Source organism: Schistocerca piceifrons, chromosome 6 (assembly GCF_021461385.2).
Source record: "Schistocerca piceifrons isolate TAMUIC-IGC-003096 chromosome 6, iqSchPice1.1, whole genome shotgun sequence".
NCBI lineage: Eukaryota > Metazoa > Arthropoda > Insecta > Orthoptera > Acrididae > Schistocerca > Schistocerca piceifrons.
The window spans coordinates 150,903,072-150,930,773 of NC_060143.1; positions in this window are offsets into that span (position 1 = coordinate 150,903,072).

Consider the following 27,702-nt stretch of genomic DNA (forward strand, 5'->3'; position numbering starts at 1 on the left):
CGCTCCATGTGCCTATAGTTACATCAGCTGCCAGAGAGGGCGCTGACACCAAGAACTACTTTCTGCTTCCACGAGCCAGATCGCAGGTGCAACATTATTTCTCCCTTCGCAGATAAATATGGAGGCGCAGACACATTCGGTCAGTTCGCATAGTTGCAGTTTTGAGTGATATATTTACCAAGTGTCCGAGTGATATATTTAGAGCGAGAACTAAAAACTGTTAGATACAGTCGCCCAGACTGAAATTCAATAAATTAGATAGTTCTCTTTCAGTGCTTTGAGTTAGATTAGTGTGAAGACTTGGATTACAGATCCACACATCATTCATCACTCAAAGTTGAATATATAACTCTACAGTGTGTTAATATTAATAAAAGGTGTTCATGCTCTTCACGGGTATGCTGATATGATCATCTTCACAACACGATATTTCGGCGATCCATCTGGACGCCATCTTCAGGTGCGGTCGCTGGGTATACAATCATGCCGTAACCTAATCATCATTAGAAATGGCGGCTCCGTTATACCCCGGGTCCAGGCCACTGCGCCTGCGCGAGAAGCGGAAGAGCTGCCCTTCGAAGCGAAGGATTGCAGCGCCGCCGGTGGTAGAAACTGGCGAAAGTGATAAATCGCAAATTAAGATGTAGTGGGTCGAAAACCAGACCGTTGTTGATTTATGCCAGACAAAATAGGGTTCCATATCATGCTTAAAGGAAAACCTTTAAGTCTGTTAATAATGTCATCAGATGTATTTCGATGGATTACTTGAGTACACAATCCCAGTAACGAGAAGCCGGTGCACTAATTTGCGTCTCTTTAAACGACATGATATGCCCTTCATTGAGGCAGTGTTCGGCGCCGGCAGATTTTTCAGGCTGGAGCAAACGTTTGTGACGCTGATGTTCCACACCTCGGTCACAAACAGTGCGAATAGTCTGTCCGATATAGGTCTTTCCACAATGACAGGGAATTTTATAAACTCCAGGCTCTCTCAATCCCAAATCATCTTTAACAGACCTAAACAGGGCTCTGGTCTTGGCCAAAGGCAAAAGAACACTTTTGATATTATATTTCCTTAGAATTCTATAAATTTTTGAAGGAATACTACTAGCAAAGGGTAGAAAAGCAACTGATTTACTAGTATACAGCGCTGGTTCACTTGATGGTCAAAAACTGAAAAGCACGATTAATTTGATGATTGGTATATCCGTTGAGCTTGATGACAGCCTTAAGATGATCCAGTTCGCATGTCAATTTTTCGGAATCAGAAATGGCATAAGCTCTCTTGACCATTGTACATAGAACGCCCATGCGCTGATGTGGTGGATGTCAGCTCGTAGAATGAAGATAGCGGTCCGTATGTGTGGGTTTATAGTATATGCCATGTCCCAGGGTACCATCCAAAAAAGGTAATTTGCCATCTTTTTTTTTCAATTTCCGTCGAAAATTTGATGCGTGGATGAAGACAGTTAAACTGATCTAAAACCCGATTAAGAGCTTGCATTCGATGTGGCCAAACAATGAAAATATCATCCACGTATCTCCAAAAACATGTAGGTTGAAGAGAAGAAGTCCTCAGTGCGATATATTCAAAATCTTCCATAAAAAAATTGGCGACAATAGGAGAAACAGGACGCCCCATAGCCAGACCGTCAGTTTGTTCAAAAAATACGTCATTAAATAAAAAATATGTCGATGTCAACACTTGGCGACTCAGCTCAGTAGTTTTATCATCCAAAAGTTGACCAATTAACAACAAGGACTCTTCCAAAGATACCTGGGTGAAAAGAGAAACCACATCCAAACTAACTAAAAGGTCAGATGTTCCAATGCATAAAGACTTCAACCGTTGAGTAAAATCAGTTGAGTTGGATAAATGAAGTTCACATTTCTCAACGTAAGGGCTGAGGATGGAAACAAGATATTTAGCTAAATTGTAAGTAGGAGCGCCCAATTTACTAACGATAGGACGAAGAAGAGTTCCAACTTTACGCACCTTCGGTAAACCATACAACCTGGGCGGTACTGCCGGTCCTGGATGAAGTTTTTTGATGGTGTCCTTTGGCAGGGAGCTCTTCTTAATAAGTTAAATGGTCTTCCGCTTTGTCTGATCTGTAGAATCACTCCTAAGTTTACGGTAAGCAGAATCATCCAACAAACAGGCCATTTTAGCCAAATAAACTTGACGAGACAAAAGAACAGTGGCACTACCTTTATCAGCCGGAAGAACTAAAAGATCCTTATCTTCCCTCAATGACCGAATGGCCTTCCTTTCACTGGAAGAAATATTACTCTGTAGTGACGAAGATGATAAGAAACTTCCGGTCTAATTTCCTCTGCCAAGTCTTCAGGAAAGCGAGCAATGGCGTACTCAACAGCGCAAATAAAGGAGCCGCCGTTTCTGATGTTCATTCAGTTCCGGCGTGATTGTGTACTCAGAGATCGCACCTGAAGATGGCGGCCAGATGGATAGCCGAAATATCGTGAAGTGAAGACGATCATATCCGGCAGCATACACGTGAAGAGCATAAACATATAAGACGCTGGGGAAATCTACGGACTCACATTAATAAATGTTTATTACATGTTTCATTTTGTCTTGCCGTTATTACTTGTGTTTTAGTTAATATCACCTGTGAGCACATGAGTTGCTAACGCACAAGCTAGCTACTTTTGATTCGCAGCTCCTTGTATTGGCCGTGTTTGCAGTTAAAAATTGTTGGATGTATGGTCCGCCAGTTACGCAAAACACCGTTTTTCTCAGTACCCAAACATGTTTCGACACCACTATGCCATCATCAGTGGGTTTTCGTTTTTATTTATTCTGCAATGTGAACATTTTTGTTAAATGATTATAAAATTATGTGCATTTTTAGTTGAAACCGGAGATCGTTTCTTTTTGTAAATACTTTTACGTTTGGTGTGCATCAATTTTCTGGATCACTTTTGTGTTAATTACTACAGGTAGCTTGTCATCTGCAACCAAACGATGTTGATGAGAAAGTTTTTTGCTGGTAGTTAACCTATCTTCTAGAACGTATTTTAATTTTTCGCGATGTTTTTGCGCCTATTTTCGTATTTACTTACGTTTTCGTGTGGCAAGCACTTCCATTCTCGGCATCATACTGAGATGTTGTGATGCATACGTAACTATAACAAGTATTTTCCACAAATAACGTAGTAAAACACTTTTCACTACACCAGAACACAGTGTGATTGTGGTTTGTTGTGTGTCCCAGCCCAGTCAGTGTTCATTTGTTCACAGAGTGTTCGGCGCCAAATTTGAATTTTGTTTGCATTTTAACCTTGTGTGTGTGCGTGTGGCTGGAATTGTCCAGAATGTTCTCCTAACCAGTCGTGAACATGGCGCATTGTCGTCGTTAAAAATTCCGTCATTGTTTGCGAATGTGAGGTCCATGAATGGCTGACAATGGTGTCCAAGTAGACAAACATAACTGTTCCCAGTCGATGGGCGGTTCAGTTGGACCAGAGTACCAAGTCCGTTCCATGTAAACACAGCTCACACCACTACGGAGCCACCACCAGCTTGCACAGTGCCTTGTTGACAATTTGGGTTCATGGCTTCTTGGAGTCTACGCCAGACTCGAATCCCACCATCAGCTCTTACCAAATGAAATCGGGACTCATGTCACCAGGTCACGTTTTTCCAGTCGTCAAGGGTCCAACCGATATGGCCACGAGCTCAGGAGAGGCGCTGTAGGGCATGGCGTGCTGTTAGTAAAGGCAGTCGCATCGGTCATGTGCTGCAATAGCCCATTAACACCAAATTTCGCCGCACTGTGCTAGTGGACACCTTCGTCGTACGTCGCACATTGATTTCTGCGGTTATTTCACGCATTGTTGCTTGTCTGTCAGCACCGACAAGTCTGCACAAACACCTCTGCTCTCGGTCGTCCAGTGAAGACCGTCGGCCACTGCGTTGTCCGTGGTGGGAGGTAATGCCTGAAAATTGGTACTCTCCGCTCTCTCTTGACACTGTGGATCTCAGAATATTGAATTCCCTAACGATTTCCGAAATGTAATGTCTCATTCGTGTAGCTCCAACTACCATTCCGCGTTCAAAGTCTGTTAATTCCCTTCTTGCGCCATCATCATGTCGGAAACCTTTTCACATGAAACACCTGAGTACAAATGACAGCATGGCCAATGCACTGACCTTTTATACCTTGTGTGCGCGATACTAGCGCCATCTTTGTATGCCCATTTTGCTATCCCGTAACTTTTTTCACCTCGATATTCACTTGTTTTTTATATCTTTAGGTAAGATTTTAGATTTGAACGTACGACTGACGCGTAACTGCAGACAGTGGCGTATTGAATGCTGGGGACGTGGCGTGCCGTGACGCGTCGTAATTGCTTCTAAACGCCATCGGTGCAAGACGGGTGGCGGCGATCGCGGTGTTGCTCGGCTGGCGCCCGCAGGGCGGCTGGGTAGGCAGACGACTCGCACGCAAGCGCCATGCATTAGGCAGCTGTCGCCGGGGAGCGGCCAGGGCAGCTAACTAGCAATAAAGACGGCCGGCAGGTCGTCTGCACGCGAGCCCTGCCCGGAGCGGTCATTTAAGGCTACCGGATCCCGCGCAGCTTACCTCGCGTCTCAAGTTTTGCGCCAACCACTCTTCTCTTTGCTCAGGCACCGTCCGGAACTTTTTGTTCAGCTCTTGATGTAGTATTTACAACCAACGTGTATATTATCTCCCATGTGCTGCAATTTGATTCGGCTGTTGTGCGGACTACATGCGATGCGTCATGGGCTATTATACGACTTCCCTGAGACTTTTACTCTCCTTGCGTCATAATCTTTTCCAATCATAGTACTGCAGGCTCTGTCCTCACAAGTGGAACCTCAGATACAGAGTTTTTATTCATTCTAGAATTTTCACACGTTTCTAAATAATTTCCCGTGTTAAGGCCGAGATTTGAAATTCCACTGCACAACATTCGATCCTCCCTACCCCCTATCCTTGAATAAATTTCTTCTTGTCGCGGGGGTTCCACAGCTTCGTCGTATCCCCCATCTCGGTCACCAAACGTCTTGATCTCACCATTCTTCCACATCCTCTTCTAATCCTCTTCTCTCCGTCGCTTCTTGGATACCCATTAACCACCCTTAGCCGGCCGGAGTGGCCGAGTAGTTCTAGGCGCTACAGTCTGGAGCCGCGCGACCGCTACGGTTCGAATCCTGCGTCGGGCATGGATGTGTGTGATGTCCTTAGGTTAGTTAGGTTTAAGTAGTTCTAAGTTCTAGGGACTGATGACCTTAGAAGTTAAGTCCCATAGTACTCAGAGCCATTCGAACCATTTTAACCACCCTTTTCGTGGTCTTCCTCTTCTTTCCCGTCATGGAGGTTGCAATGAAAGCGCTAACTTTGGTCATATATTTTCTTCGACATGCCCTAACCGTCACATCTGTTCTCCTATTCTATCCGTAACACTGTAAGGACTAGTGAAAAGAAAAGCAGACAGTTGAAAAAAGTTAGTAAACTGTTTATTACTTCAAAAATAATCTCTGTAACTGTTCATACATTTATCCCACTGTGGGACAAGGCTGTTAGTAGCCTCATGGAAAAATGTGGTTATCTACGGAACGATGATTGTACTCAGTCGTGCACCTCTTTATCCAGAGCAAATCGACAGCCAGTAATGCCTTTCTTTAGGGCTTCAAAAATACGGAACTCTCATGGGGACAGACCTGAATGGCGGATGCGTAAGCGCTTCCCAGCGAAACATGTGCAGGCCACATGTTTCCAAGATTGTTTGGGTGCACCAACATGTTGTCAAGATTGTTTCGACTATTCTGCAGAAGTTTCGCTGGGAAGCCCCTATACATCCTCCATACCGTCCCGAACTCCTCCAATGCGATTTCAGTACTTGTCGCCATTGATTTGCTTCAGGCGAAGGAGCGCACGCATCGGCACAATCATGGCTCGTAGGTAACCGCAGAAATCTTTCCGTGAAGGCACTGACCGTCTTTTCTCGCAGTGGGCTAAATGTATTAACAGTCATGGCAATTACGTCTGAAATAATACACAGTTTATTTACTTTTTTCAACAGTATCGTTTTCTTTTGCAATGGGACTGCGTATTTTCTGTTACTTCTTCATTTCTTTCGCAGTCAAGTTGGAGAAATTCTACAATGCAGTCTCAACTTGTCCACTCCTAAATCTCTGACCCTATTTTTATTTCTTTTTGCGAGTTTGGAACACTCATTCCCATTACTTGTTATTGGTTCCACGATGGATTTGTATAATCGTATTTTAACCTTTAAACTCATTTTTGAGGACCAAAGTACAGACGTTTACAGAAGTATTGTCGAACTAGACTGCATAATAATTAATTCAATGAGTTTGTATTCAGAAGGAGCAGGGTTTAAATAACCTATGTCTTGCTATCCACACTGTGACCTTTTGAAGGACATGTGGCCGATATTGCTCGATGTGGTTTAGGGAGACCACAAAACCTCTTGAGTTACGATGGGCTGCTTGGCTCCGTGTGACGGACAAAAGCTGTCCTCTTACATGTAAGTTAACTAATATAATACATTTTCTATCTTGTCCTTTAGTAATACATTTGTGTTACCTGGTAAAGTATCTCTTACCAAAGGCTTTACCCCCTGACAGCCGGCAGCGCTGTTGCCAGCCTCCAACTGAGAAGCGCCAACGTCTGCAATCGAAACCATAGGCCTAGTCGTCTACAGAGGTGCGACAACATCAAGGCACTGCCATAGAGACGTACAGAAAATCGCGTTACGTGACTGGTCAAGTCAGTCCCACAACCGTTGGAGAGCTTCTTACGTCGAGTCTGCTATATTACCAGCGTAAACTTCATAATGCTAACTTACTGTTGGGTCCAGTAAAAAGACTGTATAGTCTACTGTCACAGACGGTCATACTCTCTTGAGAAAAGTCTGCATTGCAAATAGCGCTTCAGCCCTTGACGCGGGACGGTATCTACGATCTTAAACAAGAGCCAGTGAATACGATATTGCAGTGCATGTGTTAATCCGAATTACGAAGCAATGTTCCTTTGGAGATTGCTTCGTAATTCGGAATACCACAGGCACTGAACTACCGTATTTGTCTGCCGACACCTGGCAAGCGACTTTCAACTAAAATGTCTCGCCTGTGCAGGAATATGCACAATGTATGTACGAGTACAGGTTGTAGACCAGTGGCTTTCTTAGACCATTATCACTGAGTGCAACCAGATGTCAGGCAGTACCGCCCCACCTTCCCCCTACCACCGCTCGCAGCACCTTCACCAACTTTAGCACCTAACTAAACTTCAGAACGAAAAATAACTTTCTTTGAGCGCTTTCATTTTAAAAATAGTGAAAGATGAATGGTATTTAGTTTTATGGGTATTTTATTAAGTCACAAACTAATGAGTAAGTGAATGAGACAATTGGTAATGATTATGTCTAACAACCATTTTGCGTTTGAGCTGTTTTCATTAACCCCACGTCATAAATCATGCTCCAGATCCATTCAGTTACTTGTTTTAACAACGATATTGTTATTCAGTCCTGGACTTTGCAATTACCTCCTTTTATTTTCGTTGTTATCATAGTCAAAAATCTTCTGTCACATCTATAAATCTTGAATCCCACATTTCTTTTCTACCAGTCATGTGCTGGGTTTGGGCAGAGAGAAAAAGAGAGAGAGAGAGAGAGAGAGAGAGAGGTAGAAAATGAGAACGAATGATGAAGCAATTCCCCGTGCATTGCCAACAATAACGTCTCTTCCTTCTCATATAAGAAAGATATCTCGTAATAGTGGGGGGTGGGGGGGTGGGGGGGGTAGGCACTTGTTACAAAACATGCTTCCCCTGCACTATTACTTTCCCTAGTGCCGCACGCTTCGCCTGCACCTCCATCTAAAATGAACCAAGTTAAAAGTGTGTGCACTATACTTACCATTTGTAAATCATTTGATGGGTAGATTCTTTAATTCTGACCTGGCAGAAACTGGAAGACTTCAGGCTGTTACCGCTTTGTGTATGACGACTATTATAGTAATTAATCATAATAATAATAATAATAGTAATACTGTACACAGCACTATAGTAGCCCTTGTAAAGGGCGTCCCAGGAGGAATAAACAATATTCAGGGATAAGAGAGGAATGATAATTCGAAGCTGAAAAGTCTAGTAATCATGGGCTCTAAAATGAATACCCTAAGAGTTACTAGCACTTCTTCATCTTCGATACTGTGAAAAAAAAATCTCTTCTACTGCAAGATCCTTGCTTTCCGCGTTTTGGGAGGAGACAGTATGGACCAAAACAAGAAAAAAATGTTTGGTACACATAGGCTCTAGGATACATGACGTAAGCACTACACACACTTGTTCAGTAGTAAACATGTCATTCACAACAGCAAAGATGAACCAGTGCTCATATGTATGCATTTCAGCTCGCGTTTCCTGGACTGTTTTTCGTATTTTAGTCCATTCTATCACCTCTCAAAATATGGAAAACAAAGAGCTTGCAGTAGAAAAGATGTGTTTCACAGTATCGAAGACGAAGAAGTGCTGATAGCTGTTAAGGTATGCGTTTTATGCCTTTGTATACTAGACTTTTTTGCTACAAATGATTCTTCCTGTTATACACCTGAATGTTAACCGTTCCTACTGAAACACACTCCGTACTGTTGTGCTGCCGATTAGTTTATTTATCTGTTTCGAAGTGAGCAAGGGAGCAACTTCTGGTCTATTGCAGAAACTATCTACAACTTGGGGAAGATATCTTCATTAGATATTCAGGATTTGTTACATATATGTCTCAATTTTTCCATGATCGATCTATTGTGCAAACCACAGAGTATGTGTGTTGTAGGTGGACTACGTGAGAAACCTGTAATCTGCAAGCCGGCCGGAGTGGCCGCGGTTCTGGGCGCTACAGTCTGGAACCGAGCGACCGCTACCGGGCATGGATGTGTGTGATGTCCTTAGGTTAGTTAGGTTTAATTAGTTCTAAGTTCTAGGCGACTGATGACCTGAGAAGTTAAGTCGCATAGTGCTCAGAGCCATTTGAACCATTTTTGTAATCTGCATAACGCTAGTAAATTAGAAAAAAATTATTGATAACTTACGTATTAATCTTACAAAATTGTGATCTTAGTGAAGATCTTGTAAAGATAGTTTAGTTTTACGACTGAATCACAATAAAACCCTTTTGTTTTTATCCGTTAAGGGGTAAACACGCCCAGTTTGGGAATCACTGGCCTAATGGTAAGGCGAGCTCTCGCGATAAGCGGGAAATCCGAGTTCGAGTCCTGGTGCGGCACAAATTTTCATTGTCGTCATTCCATTGTGCAGGTAACGGTTGTTCATGAGCCAGTAAATGTGGTGGTGCGGTGCAGAGAATGGGACAACTTAATTTGACGAAGTAACTGACGGCTGGAACAGTGACGCAGGGCAAGTGCGAAAAAAGTCTTTGCTGTTTTGGATTCAACATCTATATCTATGCTCGTCAAGTCGTAGTGTATACAATTGCCTTGCTCACAAGCATCAGCGAACGAACATTTTCTCTGGTGTAAAGCAGTAGCCGGCCGCAACGAACAGCATTAGATGATATTCAATTCGCATTCGCAGATGCTCGCTGATATCCCGTCGGTGTTATCGATTTTTCAGCGAACCATCAGAGGAAGTTTGCGTAGTCTCATCTGAGGCTCTCGCTTTGGTATGAATAGCAGAGACAGCCGTCGTCTTTGCAGTCTGCTGTTAAGCGCGCGAGCTACTCTTCGCACTGAACATAAGTTGCGTGAGCGGTGGAGTATTCAGAAAAGAATGTAGTGTACACTACCTGATTAAAAGTATCCGGACACCTATAATGGAAATTAATATGGGGTGTGTCCATCATGAACTCTGCTGGGGACCCTGTAATTGATGCGACTGAAGATTAGAAGAGGTAGTGATGTTGGACGCTGGCGTCTGAGGCAAAATCAACGTTATAACTCATCCCAGAAATGTTTGATTGTGTTCATATCGGGACTCGGGGCCGGCCAGTGCCTTTCAGGAATGATACTGTCCTCAAACCATTGCCTCACTGATACTGCTTTACGACAGGCTGCATTGTCACGCTAATACGATCAGTCATCGTCTCCGAACTGATCCCCTAATATACGCAGTACAAAATGCTGTGACACGTGTCCCCTCAAGCGTCGCTTAACATTGAATAGAGAAAAATGTGGCTTATGAGGAACTGCTCGAATATTGTTTCCCATCCTTATGCACAGTCACTGTGTTGACATTACTGCTAGTAGCAATTAGGAACTCACAACTGATTTCTTTCGCTGATTTCATGCGACCTCCTCCGACGGCAGCAGCAGGGAGACTGCAGACCCCAGTTCAGACCCAGGCGCATAGGGCGCCGAGAGGAACAGCACAGCATTCGTCAGGAACCACGTGAAGATGGCAACGTGTACGTCTGCCGATAGATTGTGGACAAATTACGCCGCTACCCGGTCGGATACCCAAAAGCTGTTCAAATCAGGAAACATATTCATGTAGCACAAATGCACTTGAAAACGAGAATAAATTCTCGAAACGCGTTGTGGTAAGCAGTAAAAATAAATAAATGGTGCAGTTTTCATTATTTAAATCATACTTTACAACTGAAACAATGCAATACTGAAATGAAGCAACACCGTACTGACAATAATCTTTTGCCTCCGCTTTGGAGCGAGGACTCTATCATATGTTTATTGCCTCAGTGGTACATATTCAATAGTTCGACGAGGACTTCTCGAACGCTCCGTACTAGCGAATGGTAGGGAACACTGGTGAACTGTCTGGAAATGCTCGTACGCCGGTCCCCATTCGTTCCGGTTTGAACGCTGTTTCAGCTATTTTAAAAAAAAAGTTTGTTACTGACAAGGAGGGAGCGGGGTCGGTGTGGGCGATGTGCGTGTGTGGCCTTGGCCGCGCGCCGCCGCTGTAGATGCAGATCGGAATGCCGGCTGCGGCCTTGCTGGGCTGCGGCGGCCTTGCGGCGGACGCTTCTTGCGCCCCGGTCGCCCCCGTCGCCGCAAGCCGCAGGTGGACGGGACGGCTGTCCGCGCGGCAAAAAGCTCGCGACGTACCTCGCTGCGCCTTGCGGCTTTTCTCCCCATTATTTCTCCCCCCACACGTGGCCAGCTCTGTCGCGGCGAATCTCGACGCCAGTGCGTGGTTGCCACGACCGACAGTGCAAGCTCGTCTAAGTAAGCACCAGTTTACTGTAATTTTCTAATGAAATGTAGTTTCCTTGCAGTCATGCTTTGTGCGTCGTCAGAAACAAAGTTTCACTGCTTGTTCGCTTTGTTGTTCTTAGACTGCACGCAACGCCAGATCGTGTCATCCGTATATACTCTGCGTGGCGACGCCAAGGACTTGTTCAAAACCCAACCGTTCTCTGGCCATGACATCTACATCTACATCTACATCCATACTCCGCAAGCCACCTGACGGTGTGTGGTGGAGGGTACTTTGAGTACCTCTATCGGTTCTCCCTTCTGTTCCAGTCTCGTATTGTTCGTGGAAAGAAAGATTGTCGGTATGCCTCTGTGTGGGCTCTAATCTCTCTGATTTTGTCCTCATGGTCTTTTCGCGAGATATACGTAGGAGGGAGCAATATACTGCTTGACTCCTCGGTGAAGGTATGTTCTCGAAACTTCAACAAAAGCCCGTACCGAGCTGCTGAGCGTCTCTCTTGCAGAGTCTTCCACTGGAGTTTATCAATCATCTACCTAACGCTTACGCGATTACTAAATGATCCTGTAACGAAGCGCGCTGCTCTCCGTTGTATCTTCTCTATCTCTTCTATCAACCCTATCTGGTACGGATCCCACACCAGTGAGCAGTATTCAAGCAGTGGGCGAACAGGTGTACTGTAACCTACTTCCTTTGTTTTCGGACTGCATTTCCTTAAGATTCTTCCAGTGAATCTCAGTCTGACATCTGCTTTACCGACGATTAATTTTATATGGTCATTCCATTTTAAATCACTCCTAATGCCTACTCTCAGATAATTTATGGGATTAACTGTTTCCAATTGCTGACCTGCTATATCGTAGCTAAATGATAAAGGATCTTTCTTTCTATGTATTCGCAGCACATTACACTTGTCTACATTGAGATTGAATTGCCATTCCCTGCACCATGCGTCAATTCGCTGCAGATCCTCATGCATTTCAGTACAATTTTCCATTGTTACAACCTCTCGATATACCACAGCATCATCCGCAAAAAGCCTCAGTGAACTTCCGATGTCATCCACAAGGTCATTTATGTATATTGTGAATAGGAACGGTCCTACGACACTCCCCTGCGGCACACCTGAAATCACTCTTACTTCGGAAGACTTCTCTCCATTGAGAATGACATGCTGACATGCGGCGTTCTGCTATCTAGGAACTGTTCTATCAAATCACGCAATTGGTCTGATAGTCCATATGCTCTTACTGTGTTCATTAAACGACTGTGGGGAACTATATCAAACGCCTTGCGGAAGTCAAGAAACACGGCATCTACCTGGGAACCCGTGTCTGTGGCCCTCTGAGTCTCGTAGAAACTAAAATTACTGTTGATTTTCTTTTCTGATGAAACAGAACTACCTTGTACAATATTTACCATTAAAATTACAACACGAAGAAGGAGAGCAAGCAACAAAATGTCACTTATTATTTGTGTACGGTATAGTGTGAAAAATATATGATTATACGAGGGCCATTCGGAAAGTAAGTTCCGATAGGTCGCGAACTGGAAACGAGAGTGAAAATCTGATGAAACTTTGCACACACTTGTTGTGCAGCGCCTCTAGTATGCATGTCGATCGCATCACTCGCTCTTTGCTGTTCTGAGCACACAGTGAGCACGTAAAGATGCCTAGAACAATAGTGTCTCCCGCCAAGTATGGATGGCCACTGCGAGATTTCGCCTGACTTCATGCTACCCGGCATAACGTACCTGCCATGCCTTTCCTTCTTCATGGCAGTTCTTCGCGCACACTGCAGGGGAAATAAGGACGCCCCATCAGCGTTTTCGTTGGGAAGTGTTTGACCACCCACCATACAGCCCGGATTTGACTTCCTCTGATGTTCATCTCTGCTCACATGAACCACTGGCTATGAAGACAACATTCTGGCACACACACAACGAATTGCAGACCAGCATAGAGAAGTGGCGGGAAGCACAGATGGCTACCTTCTATGACGAGGGTACTGGAAAGTTGGTACAACGCTACGACAAATGTCCAAGTCGGAGCGGCCACTATGTAGAGAAGTAACTGAAAGGTGTAGCAAATTCTTGCAAATAAAAATTTTTTGATTTTCACAGTGGTTACCATTTCGAGACCGATTGGACCTTACTTTCGGAATATGTTCGTGTTTGTAGGTGGCTTAGGGATCTATAAAGTGCAATATTTGTAACCAGAATTCCCTCCTCTGGCAGAAACAACGGCTCTAACTCGGCTTGTAGAGAGTCGATCTGAGCTCGGATGGCATGCTGTTTGTATAGCCGTTAATTCTGGCAGTTAAGGCTGTGCACCAACTTCGATGTCCCCGCTGCGTTATCTTTGAACTAGGAGACGCAAGACTGCATGTTGTGCGTACTGTCCTCCTCTACCTCCACACAGAGGTGTTCGCTGGTTGTCTTTGCCAGCGCATTCTTGAGATCTCTCATCCGCTGAAAACTTCTGGCATAGGGGTTTGAAGCAGCATGGAATGACTTACCCGTATCAGGTCGACTCGATGTGCAGCCGATTTAGAGCCGTTGTTGCTGCCAGAGGTGGGAGTTCTGACGACTAAAATTTGCACCCTGTGCACCAATGGTTCCCTATCTGGGAGTAATTGCTCCCTAAGGGATAAAATGAAATTTTCTGAATGGTAAAAACAAATGGCTTCGATTGTGTTTCGGTCACTGAATTATTTTCGGAAGATCGTCACTATTATCACTGTTTCGTAAGACTGTAACACTGGCTGCACAAGGTACAATAACTACATTCTTGTCAGATTGTTGTGGTAACGCGTGGTAGAATGTGGTGGAGGTTTGAACACATCTTCCTTGTTCCTAAATCGAGCGTGGTGTCGCAATGGTTAGCACACTGAACTCGCTTCGGGAGAACGACGGTTCAAACCCACGTCCGGCCATCGTGATTTAGGTTTCCGTGATTTCCCTAAATGGCTTCAGGCAAATGCCGGGGTGGTTCCTTTGAAAGGGCACGGCCGATTTCCTTCCCCTTCCTATCTCTAATCCGAGCTTGTGCTCCGTCTCTAATGATCTCATTGTCGACGGGACGTTAAACACTAATCTCCTCCTCTCTGTGCCTAATGTAGTCCACTCCCATACATCTATGACAGTAAACAAAAACATATATGCTTAAATATCTCAGGAAAATGCCTTCTTCGAGTTGCAGGCAGTTTCTGCAGTGGACCAGAAACTGCTTCATTACTCATTTACAAACAAATAAACGGACAAATTGACAGCGCAACACAACAGTAACTATGTAATGCTTACTACTCTCCTTTAGGGCCAACACATTATTATTATTATTATTATTATTATTATTATTATTAGTGGCAGAGTTTCGACCAAAACATTTACAGCCTGAAGTCTTCCTATTTCTGCCAGTTCAGAAGCAGAGAGTCCAGAAATAATGTGATTTACAAAAAGTAAATGTAGTGCCCATGTTTTAACTTGGTTGATTTTGAATGAGTAAGCAGGGTGTGACTGAAGCAAGTGACGCCAGAGAAGCAATGGTTCAGAGGAAACACATTTTGTAGCAAGAGTCTATCTCGAATGCCGATACTTAGCTTTCTTTTCTGAGCAGGAGTTGTAGGTACCCCCTGCCATGCGGCGAGAAATAATTTATCTTTCTATATCTTTTTTAGAAATAAATACTACCATTTCTCTCTGTGCTCATTATTTCGTGATTTAATGAAGCACCTGCAAAATTAAATATAGTTTATCTTTCGTTCAGAAGTTCATTTGGCTTCTAATGTTGATGATGGTACGGAAAGGGGGGGGGGGGTTACTAACTAATATGTATTTGCATTCAGGAATAATGCTCTAAAAGGCTGGAAAACAATTATGTAAACCCGCAAATCAACTGCCAATATAAGCGTGAATTATTTCACTGTACTGCGCACACATAATAAATAATATTTCACTATTTGCTTTCCTTAATCGTATTGTGGCTAACATTGGACGAAGTAGTTGCGTTTCCTGAGAAAACTGTCTCACAGCTACGAACCGTGGCCACCCACAGGAGATAATGTGTGAACAAACGCAGCTCGTAAACACCAGAAGGAAGCCTGTGCCAGTGTAATAACTTGCCAAATGTCTTTACCCGACGACGCTGAGTAATTACACTCCGTTAACACTTGTATGTCAGTTGTTTCATCGTTTCTACTGGGGCAGAAGGAAAAAAATCAGAAATGCGACGTAAATCTCCTCTAATGGTTTTTGGAGCGGTTGGGTAGTGGCCCTCAGGGGTCTCTGAAAGTATGGAAAACATTTGAAGACGGTAACAAGGGATATCATAAGCCTGGCGCAGTTTAACGTGTCCTACGGTAGCGCAGCTATATAGCAAGTGGGATATTAACTTTAGTTTTGAAAGGAGATATAGTGTTGCGAATTACTTGTAGAGAGGATATCTGTTGTATGCAGAGTTATCACACACGGTGACAACTATGTTATAATTAGAAAACTAAAGTTGTTCCTCACTATCGACATAACTGATTCCCGGCAACTGTAAATATTTAGTATTTTCTGTGTGTGCCATAAATGGCAAGAATTCCTTATCCTGCCAGTAAACGACAGCGAGGTAGCATCGGCTGACGGCCCAACTCGGCAGGAATGGAGGAATTACCTGCTTGTCGATCATGATTTTGCATGTATAATTTTGTGGGTGGCAGCATACGGAGCAATTTAACCGAACTTGCTACGCATGTGACGCAGATCATGAAGTATTACCAAATACCTATGACAAAACCTGGCTGCCCTAATTTTAGGGGGGGGGGGGGAGGGGGGGGGGATGGTAGTGCGTAACTCTGGAATTCTTAGAGAAAATTCAACCGAACAAGCACCGCGTTTGACACGTAAATAATTAGGATAAACGAGAAACCTCGCGAGGCTCTGATGTCACTATGAGAGAAAATGACCATCTCATAGGAGAAAGTTTGGTATATATCTGCGGAGACTTTCTTTAAACTCTGTCCTCCATCACAATAAGTCAGCGCCAGCCGATGAGATCAACAAAATTTAAAACATTTAGTTTTATGGAGACCTGTGAGAAAGATAACTTTAAACCTCGAGGGAGTACATCTGGGGGATGACAGTGCTTAAATTTTCTCAACCCAGCTGTTGGAGATAGGAGAAAGTAGATTTGCGATCGAATCTTCTGGTAAGACAAAACTGTCATACGTTTTTTGAAAAATGATGACATTCCCAGTGAAGTTAATAAATGAAGTCTTGCAGTTTTCCAAAACTATCAGGCTTTGTCATCGTTGCGAGAATAGTCCACGCTTGCAGCGAAAACTGAAGACACGCTCAAAATAAACGAACACGAACACACTATTTTCATGTTTCCAAGTGTGGTCACTGATTGTAAGTCTGTCGATACCGTAGTTAAGTCCACATGAAGTCATCAGTTTTCCATCAGGGCCCTCACGTGTTTATGATACAGCTCAGTTGCCACCACATCTTCTTTTACTTGAGATCTGCCGGCCGAGGTGGCCGAGCGGTGTAATGCCCTAGAACTTAGAACTACTTGACCTAACTAACCTAAGGATATCACACACATTCATGCCCGAGGCAGGATTCGAACCTGCGACCGTAGCGGTCGTGCGGTTCCAGACTGTAGCGCCTAGAACCGCTCGGCCTCTCCGGCCCATGGTTACTTGCTCTAGCCACTATCTTGCAGGAAGAATGGTATAATCGTTTCTTGAAATCCATGTAGGACTTGTATTTATGCATTTCGGGAGGAGTGGAAGCTGTTTCGAACACTCGACTCCGTACTAGGCATGGTATGTTTTGTGTGTTTGGTGTTTCCATACTTTTGTGGACCCCTGTACACTGCTTTGTGGGGACTCACATACACGCACACACTTTTTAGATGGCCTGGAATCATTCCAGAAGACTCCTCTTGTGCAATCTGCAGAGCTCGCAGAGATGAGCGGTGTGGGTCTCGAAGTAATGACTCTCGGTGGTGAAAAACCGCCGGAATCGTGGCATTTCCCGCTAAGCGCATAATGCATCATTTCCTGTGCGGCAGTGGCGGTACCGCAGTGTGGGCGGCGTGGGACCGAGCGCGTCCTCAATGAGCGCGCTCTTCTCACGAGGCGCGGCCGGCAGCCTCACCGAGGATGGACGTGACACGGTGGGCGCGGCCGGGCTCCGGGCTTCTTGCGCGAGGGCCGGCGGTCAGTGACTCGGCGACGCAGACCGCAGGCCGGCGCGCCGTACCGTCCTGGCCGCCGCGCCACTCTGCTGCGTGAGCAGATGCTGCAGCCGGCCGTTCCTCCCGCCGCGCCGCCGACGGCTTCTCGGATTACAGTACATGATGAAAGTTATGTGGAGGGGCGACTGCTGCTTATCCAGTCGCCAGGTGACACTAAACAATGCGCGTCGTTGGAAGAACCCAGGTGTTACTAACGGGTAGGGAAAAGGAAATGCCGGCCCGTGTGGCCGAGCGGTTCTAGGCGCTTCAGTCTGGAACCGCGCTAGCGGTACGGTCGCAGATTCGAATCCTGCCTCGAGCATGGATGTGTGTAATGTAATGTCCTTAGGTTAGTTAGGTATAAGTACACTACTGCCCATTAAAATTGCTACACCAAGAAGAAATGCAGATGATGAACGGGTATTCATTGGACAAATATACTATACTAGAACTGACATGTGATTACATTTTCACGCAATTTGGGTGCATAGATCCTGAGAATTCAGTACCGAGAACAACCACCTCTGGCCCTAATAACGGCCTTCATACACCTGGGCATTGAGTCAAACAGAGCTTGGATGGCGTGTACAGATACACCTGCCCATGCAGCTTCAACACGATACCACAGTTCATCAAGAGTAGTGACTGGCGTATTGTGACGAACCAGTTGCTCGGCCACCATTGACCAGACGTTTTCAATTGGTGAGAGATCTGGATAATGTGCTGGCCAGGGCAGCAGTCGAACATTTCCGGTATCCAGAAAGGCCCGTACAGGACCTGCAATATCCGGTCCTGCATTATCCTGCTGAAATGTGGGGTTTCGTAGGGATCGAATGAAGGGTAGAGCCACGGGTCGTAACACATTTGAAATGTAACGTCCACTGTTCAAAGTGCCGTCAATGCGAACAAGAGGTGACCGAGACGTGTAACCAATGGCACCCCATACCATCACGCCGGGTGATACGCCAGTATGGCGATGACGAATACACGCTTCCAATGTGCGTTCACCGCGATGTCGCCAAACTCAGATGCGACCATCATGATGCTGTAAACAGAACCTGGATTCACTCGAAAAAATGACGTTTTGCCATTCGTGCACCCAGTGTCGTCGTTGAGTACACCATAGTAGGCGCTCCCGTCTGTGATGCAGCTTCAAGGGTAACCGCAGCCATGGTCTCCGAGCTGATAGTCCATGCTTCTGCAAACGTCATCGAACTGTTCATGCAGATGGTTGTTGTCTTGCAAACGTCCCCATCTGTTGACTCAGGGATCGAGAGGTGGCTGCACTATCCGTTACAGCCATGCGGATGAGATGCCTGTCATCTCCACTGCTAGTGATACGAGGCCGTTGGGATCCAGCACGGCGTTCCGTATTATCCTCCTGAACCCACCGATTCCATATTCTGCTAACAGTCATTGGATCTCGACCAACGCGAGCAGCAATGTCGCGATACGATTAACCGTAATCGTGATAGGCTACAATCCGACCTTTATCAATGTCGGAGACGTGATGGTACGCATTTCTCCTCGTTACACGAGGCATCACAACAACGTTTCACCAGGCAACGCCGGTCAACGGCTGTTTGTGTATGAGAAATCGGTTGGAAACTTTCCTCATGTCAGCACATTGTAGGTGTCGCCACCGGCGCCAACTTTGTGTGAATGCTCTGAAAGCTAATCATTAGCATATCACTGCATCTTCTTCCTGTCGGTTAAATTTCGCGTCCGTAGCACGTCATCTTCGTGGTGTAGCAATTTTAATGGTCAGTAGTGTAGTTCTAAGTTCTAGGGGACTGATAACCTCAGATGTTAAGTCCCATAGTGCTCAGAGCCATCCATTTTCCACTGAAAAAGGAAATGAACAGCTGTCACCGTAAATGTGATTCCTGCAAGACAGAGCAATTGGGCAAAAAGAGAAACCCACTATCGCTTAAACTTAGTCAAACGCTTGCTGGTACGCTCAGTCACGAAGGACGATCGTATGGAAATGCGCAGCTTGTAAACGATAGCTGGTCACAACAGTGGTGTATGCTACGTCGAGACGAACACTTTGATTTAAGACACTTGCGGTCTATAAAACGGGGAAACACCCTCATACTGGCCTGTAAAAGCCACCTCAGAAACAGCGCATGCGCGCCGTGCCAGCTTTTTAATATCTTCTCGCCCTCTTACGTCGATGGCTTAGTCGCGCACTTAAGAGGGGTGTTCAGTAACTAATCCAACACATTTTTTCTGAATGCAGGTTGGTTTTATTCAGGATTCCAATACACCATATTATTCCCATTCTCTTTGCTTCGGAACTCTATTATGAAACATAAATCTCCGTTCAGTGCGACGGCGTTATGTTGTCTTAAAAGGAGGGCCTGTCACGTGTTACCACTCTACTGGTCAACGTCGGAGCCATGGTCTTGCTGAATCGTAACCTCCCAATCGTCTACGCACTGCTTCCCGCGGAGTGCATCTTCCGTTGGGCTGAACAGATGGAAGGAGGAAGTTGCTAGATCCGGGCTGTAGGCAGGGTGAGAAACAAGCCCAATAAATTTTTGTGAGCTCAGACTTGCTTGAGGCCTTGGTGACGAACATGCTGAAGTCGTTTCTTCAATTTCCTGTGGGTAGCAGAAAACATTTGAGAGTAGATTGTTGCACCGTGAGATCGGACAGGTTTGCGCGACAATGTTGTCATGATGACAGACGCCTCGCCCAACGACTCACCTTGATTTTTTTCACTTCCAGATTTAGGTAGACGTTCTGCAAACACCTATGAACATCTGCGAAGCTCTGGTTTTCCGCCAAAAGAAACTCGCCTCTCAGTTACTGCTATGTATAGCGCTGTCACGTATTGAAACTTCATGAAACTAAAGGGCTGCAGCGGAAATATTCCACGATGTACCACGACAATTTCAGCATTTTTGAAACTAAATTCGCCGAGAAAAAATTTGTGTTTTACCTATTGAACCCTCTCGTGAAAATAGTAAAATTAACATTTGTGTAAACATCAGCTCACAATTTTGTGAATTTTAACATAGTAAAGCTAAGAATTAAATCTTTTTTCTGGCCTTCTTACTACAAGATAACCCCTTGTACGGGCTAAATTTAGATCGAATCGGAACCGTAATTAGTTTTTGGATAACTTTTTTCAAAAGTTGTTGTCTCGTTTCATTACCATCACGCCCGCCCCCGGTAGCTGAGTGGTCAGCGCGACGGAATGTCATTCCTAAGGGCCCGGGTTCGATTCCCGGCTGGGTGGGAGATTTTCTCCGCTCAGAGACTGGGTGTTGTGTTGTCCTAATCATAATCATTTCTTCCCCATCGACGCGCAAGTCGCCGAAGTGGCGTCAAATCGGAAGACTTGCACCAGGCGAACGGTCTACCCGACGTGAGGCCCTAGTCACCATCACAGCGAAGGTTAACATACTAGTGTTAACGAAAGCCAGCAGCGTAAGAAGGCGACAGGATAATAAAGATCTCCGATGGCGCGCTTGTGCTGTAGCGTAGATGGCTCTTATTGGCCAATTCTTCCTCAAGAGCCAAACCCGACAACTTATTTTGTTATTTTAGGATGTCTGTTTTGACAATTCACGCTATACAATGTTCCTTCAGACACGTATGCGTCTGAAGGAACAGACACTGCGTGACGATCCACAGTTTCTCATTAAATATTACGAAATTTGATTCGCAAATTGCTAATCTAAATTGACTTTATCTATTTTATGTAACAGTGACATAAGAAAATTTGCGCCGGACCAGAACTCCAACCCGGATTTCTGGCTTTTGGCCAGCTGTCGCCTTAACCGCTTCCAAACGCGCGCGCGCACACACACACACACACACACACACACACACAAACTGTGTGATTTCCGCCATAGAGGGTCATTCGATAGGATAATCGTTGAGGCATTAATGTTTATTATGATATTGTACAGTTTCTGTGTTGACAGTTGACGTTATACAATGTTCCTTCAGATATCCATGGGTGCCTGGAAGGACAGACACTGTGTAACAATCCACTGTTGCTCGTTAAATATTACGAAATTTTATTCGAAAGTCGAATATCTAAATTGAGTTTAGCTGTACTATTTATACGAAACCAGAGAAGGTACTGAATTGGGACGCTGGGTTCTGAAGCGAAATCGACGTTCCAACGCATCCCAAAGAGGCCAGCTTGGGAGTCTGGGCATACCAGTACGTTTAATGGACGTTATTATCCTAAACCATTGCATCAGAGATAGTGTTTTATGACACAATCATCAACAGGGAACAGTTTCTCTACTGTATGCAGTACCCAGTACCGCAAAATACTATATCCTTTCGCATTTAGCGTTTTTTTAAGCACTATAATGATATCAAACCCTAAACACGAAAAACAACCCCGCGCCTTAACATTACGCCTTTTTATTTCACATGACGCCAGGTAAAGTTCTTCAGACACTAGTCAAGCGCAAACTACAGCTGTTACTTCCACTACCATTTTGGAATTCTTGAATCGAATATGTTAGAACATAAACAGGAATTCATGACACAATTGTCTTAATTTAAACGCCACTTGATGTCGCCTTGCAGCTTTTCCATTCCCCTATGTTTATCTTCCCCTATGTTTACCTCCAGAACCTTTGTGTTTGCTGCTTTAACAGCGATGTGACATGCAGGAGTTCTGCAGTTACATTAAACTGGTTATTGCCATTAGGTACAGCAGTACGATGACCATTAGTACTAACGTTTGTCTGTGCGGAGAATACATTCTAAGGCATAAAAGGAAGGCACGCCACGAAGGAATTATCCGAATGGGGCGGAAATCAGTAGAAGTGATGTACATCTACAGAAAAGTAAATGATTGTAATTTAATAAAATACTGGATTATTTCTATAAGATCAAGAGTTTCACAAACTGAGCAAGTAAATAAGGCTTTGGTCCACTTAGGGTCCTTATGCAATTAGTTATTCGGCGTGGCCTTACTTGACAGAGCTACTGGATGTCCTCCTGAGGGATATCACACCAAATTCTGTTCAGTTGGCGCGTTAGATCGTCAGAATTCCAAGATGGTTGGAGGGTCTTGCCAATAATGCTCGAAACATTATGAATTAGGGACTCTGCTGGCCAAGGTACGGTTTCACAAGCACGAAGACAGGCTGTAGAAACTCTTGCCATGTGTGAGCGGGCATTATTCTTGCTGAAATAAAAACCCAGGATGGTTTGCATGAAGGGCAACCGTCGACGTACTGATATGATGTCAGGGTGTTGTTGATGGCAACTAAAGGCGACCAGCCATGAAATAAAATGGCACCCAGACCATGACTCGTGGTAGTCGGGCCGTATGGTGGGTGACAGACAGTCAGGCTGGTATCCCACCCGCTGCCTGGGGCGTCTCCAGACATATCTTCGGCCAGGAATCTCATTGACTGAATTAGAATTGTCTTCAATGATAAGTGCCTTTCTAACTGAGCCCCGATGACCAGCGAAGAGCCGGCCGGAGTGGCCGAGCGGTTCTAGGCGCTACAGTCTACGCTACGGTCGCAGGTTCGAAGCCTGCCTCGGGCATGGATGTGTGTGATGTCCTTAGGTTAGTTAGCTTTAAGTAGTTCTAAGTTCTAGGGGACTTACGACCTCGGCAGTTGAGTCCCATTGTGCTCAGAGCCATTTCAACCAACCAGCGAAGACTTGTCTGTAGACGCCCTGGACAGCGGTGGGATACCAAATTGTCACCCGTCAACGGCCCTAAAACCGAGTGTGACTGACTGGGATGCCATTTCTTTTCATAGCAAGACGCTTTTGGTTGACCCCTTTGGTTGTTGCCCACGGCATCTTTACTGCACAACGGCACGTTGACGATCGTCTACGCCCAGTTTTGTTGCTTCTCATGACAATGCCACGCCCTTACGAGGAGAGGGTTTCTACTGCTTATCTTCGTGCTTCCCAAACCCTATTTTAGCTGTAAACGTCACCGGATCTCTTTCAATTTGAGAACATTTGGAGCATATGGGCGACGTCCTCCAATCATCTCGGGAATTTGACGATCTAACGCGCCATTTGGACAGAATTTGGCGTGATGTCCCTCAGAGGGATGACTAACAATTCTGTCAATAAATGCCGAGCTGAATGTCTACTTGCATAAGGACCAGAGGTGGACCAACGCGTTACTGGCTTGCTCAATTTGTGGATCTCTTGCTCTTGGATTAATCATTGGTTCAAATGGTTCAAATGGCTCTGAGCACTATGGGACTTAACATCTGAGATCATCAGTCCCCTAGAACTTAAAACTACTTAAACCTAACTAACCTAAGGACATCACACACATCCATGCCCGAGGCAGAAGTCGAACCTGCGACGCAGCAGTCGCGCGGTTCCGGACTGAAGCACCTAGAACCGCTCGGCCACCGCGGCCGGTGATTAATCATTAATGTTTATCTGAAATTGCAATCATTTGTTTGTACATCACATATGCCAAAATACTTAAACCTAACTAACCTAAGGACATCACGTACAGCTGTGCCCGAGGCAGGATTCGATCCTGCGATTGGAGCAGCAGCGCGGTTCCGGACTGAAGCGCCTAGAACCGCTCGCCCACAGAGGCCGGCATCACATATACCGATTTCCGTTCTGTTCTGGTAATTCCTTTGTGTTGATTTTTTTCCCTGTCTTAGAGTGTTTGTCTTGACTCGCAGTGATCTACAACATACTGGAATATCACGCAGTCCCGTACACACTGCATCTTATTCAGCAACTTCCTTATAATGGTGCGCCTTTTGAAACACTGTGTGCGAAACTGAGATGTGTGTTCACTCCGCCGCGCGGGATTAGCCAAACGGTCTTAGGCGATGCAGTCATGGACTGTGTGGCTGGTCCCGGCGGAGGTTCGACTCCTCCCTCGGGCATGAGTGTGTGTGTGTGTTTGTCCTTAGGATAATTTAGGTTAAGTAGTGTGTAAGCTTAGGGACTGATGACCTTAGCAGTTAAGTCCCATAAGATTTCACACACATTTGAACATTGTTTCGTTCAGTCCTTGTCAGTTATGAGCTCCATCGATTGTGCAATACGTTTTTTGCTACCTGATAGTAATAACGATATTCCTGACGTAAAATTTTCCGATTTCAAAAACACTGGAAATTTTTCATTCACTGACTGCCATAATGAGTATAGTCTTCAGAGTCTAAAACCCCACTGGCTCGAGAAATAAATTGTAGCTGACCATCTTTCGTTTGGTGTTTTCGCCTGTGAATGGGGAAAAATGCTCCTTAAATGAAATGTTATTGTAAAGGTAAAATATGGTTTTTGTAATCTTGTTCTAATCACCGAGCAACTTGACGTGGGGTTTCTGGTGTTACGACTCTTGTGGTGGTTTGAAGAAACTGTATTAATCACTGTGTGTGTGAAGGCTCATAACTCTTTCCTGGTGGAAGCTGCATACTCTCCATTTGTTTAGAAAAACATACCTGTAGTGCTGAACTTCACTGGCGCTATCTGATGGAAAGGACTTGTCTCGTAAAGCTTTCATAATCGTCGTGTGCGGAACCTGAAGGGGCAAAATGTAATACAGCATTCCCCCGCAAAATCTATTATTTTATTATTCTATCACACTAGAAGTTTATAGCAAAAGTAAACGTTGAGAGGAATTCGCTTTAATCGTAAGTTGAGAGAGAGAGAGAGAGAGAGAGAATATATATAAGAAGACCGGCGCCATGCAGCTCACCAAACGTATATTTTCCGTATAAATGTTATTCTTTAAAGGTATCTTTATTTTTACTGGCCGTACACCGAAGTACGGAACCATTTCGTAGAAAACTAACAACAGAAGAATACAAACGGTTGTCGTACATGTGTGTTCATTTAACTGCTGCAGGGAAAATTAAACGATGCTTCCATACAGCCACATAGACGAAACAAAATAACTGCCTAGGGGCATATTACTATAGCGAATTTAATTTGATCATTGTGATAATTATGAGGTAAATATGCTGACGATTTCCAGCCGCAATATTTATGGTTTTGAACGTCAGAAAGAAAACGATGCTTCATTGCCAGAGAAAACTGACTATGTAACACTATATGGAAGAAATCAAACTACGGAAAATCCAGTATGGAACGTAACAATATAACGAGAAGGGAAGTAGCTACTCACCATATAGCGGAGATGCTGAGTCGCAATAGGCACAACAAAAAAGACTCTCACAATTAAAACTTTCGACCATAAGACCTTCGTCAACACTACACACACACACACACACACACACACACACACACACACACTGCGTTTGCGTGTGTGTGTGTGTGTGTGTGTGTGTGTGTGTAGTGTTGACGAAGGTCTTAATGGCCGAAAGCTTTAATTGTGAGAGTCTTTTTGTTGTGCCTATCTGCGACTCAGCATCTCCGCTATATGGTGAGTAGCAACTTTCCTTCTCATTATATTGTTACTATATGGAAGAAAGTTGTATCTTCTTCTGATTCATAAAGAAGATTTTTCGTAATCTATGGAGGAAGAAAGAAAGGAGGATAAGAATTGACACGGATATATAAGCAGTTAGCTACGTTATAGCATTCTAGGAACTACAGAGAGTAAGTGTATTATAGTTACAGCATTTGAATGTTACGCATTTCTTTCACTGTCCTCTCCAATACGACGGTGATGGAGTGGCCGCTTAATATTTTAACATTTGTTTATTCCTGGTAGTGACAAATAAATTTCTTATCTAAGTTTGACTAGCCGGGACTAGAGAGACAGCTGCCTACATTCTTGGGTACAAGGAATATCCGTGGTTAAAAACTAGAGAATGAGTGGTTTTTGACAGTTACGTGAAATTTTTTGGAAAAATAAGCTAGAAAAACATATTGCAAAAGGGCATTTATAGCGGCGGTCAGATAATTTCTCATGCCGAAGTCAGAACTAGTGGTACTCCAATGAAGAGGCGTAAGGAAACAACAGAAAATATTTATTATCAGAAGTGTCAACAGGTAAGGCAAAATAAAATATTCTTGTTTAAACTATTTGTCTACATAACTCATGTGTCTTTGTTAAACGCACATTGTCATGATGTGTAATCATCACCAAACAGGTAGGGCTACAGCCTACACCATTAGACGTGAGATGCTGATGTATCACATTTACTTGTTGTGTCATAAAGCACTCGATGACTTGCCGGTTGCTAGTTGCACCTGTTGGACACGTAACATTTAGCACGCCCGCAGTATATGTTTGACTTTATCATGTGACTGCTGACGTGTCATATCTTTTTGCACGGATCTCACGTCCACCCAAAATGAAACACGAGGTCTGTCAGTCAAGCGACCATCTGGCGTTCGTAGTGTAATGGAGTATCGATATGAATAGAAACAGCTGGGTTACTCAATTTTCGCCTATGGGTGCGCCATTGTGCACTAATTAGACTCTACAAAAAGGCTTGTAGCTTTGTGTCGTAATACCCCGCTTCATTTAAACAATAGTATCAAAAAACAATGCAACACTACTTACCGCTTATCAAAGATTCGAACTATTAGGCAGTTAAAATGGCTTAACTACTTCATATTATGTGCCCTTCAGTATCATGGCCCATGTCACTTACGAACTTCCGCCTTTTCTGCCTACTCCTTTTATGATGTCACTCAAATTCTAGACTTTTCTTTTACTTCCTTATGCGCCTGTTAATGTTTCCTGTAACTTACATTTCTTTAATGTCACGGTAATGCTAACGTCTTGAACCATACCACATTTTTTAATTAGAGGGAATTTTTGTAGAGGGATTTTTTTGTCATTTTTTCTATGCCCGTCCCGTAAAGGCTCTAAGGACTGCTGTACCAGAAACACCAGTTAAATGCTGGGTGAAGGCAACTTACATCTAAATGTTGTAGGTGAGTTGAAAAGCGCTTGTATCGCGATTAAGAAGCTGCGCTGGCGTTACAAAATTTTTGGAAAGTTGGTTTCATTGGTACAAATTACATCCTGAGAATTTATTGTATCTCTTTAAGTGGCTGTACTTCCCACGTGTTCATTGTCGCCTAACTGCGACATTATGGGTCCGAGAGAAGTGTTGGACTTCTTTTCATCTTAATGTGAACCTAATTGTAGAAAATTTGCTGGCAAGACTGTACTTCTGTCACGACCTAACGAAGTGCACCGGCTTGTTTCTCCGAGAGGAGTATATAAAGAGTGGGCGGAGGATTCAGTGCTTGCCCAGGGACTCTTTGAAGCCATTGTGAAATTCTTGTGAGAGACCATGAATGGCTCAAATGGCTCTGAGCACTATGGGACTTAACACCTGAGGTCATCAGTCCCGTAGA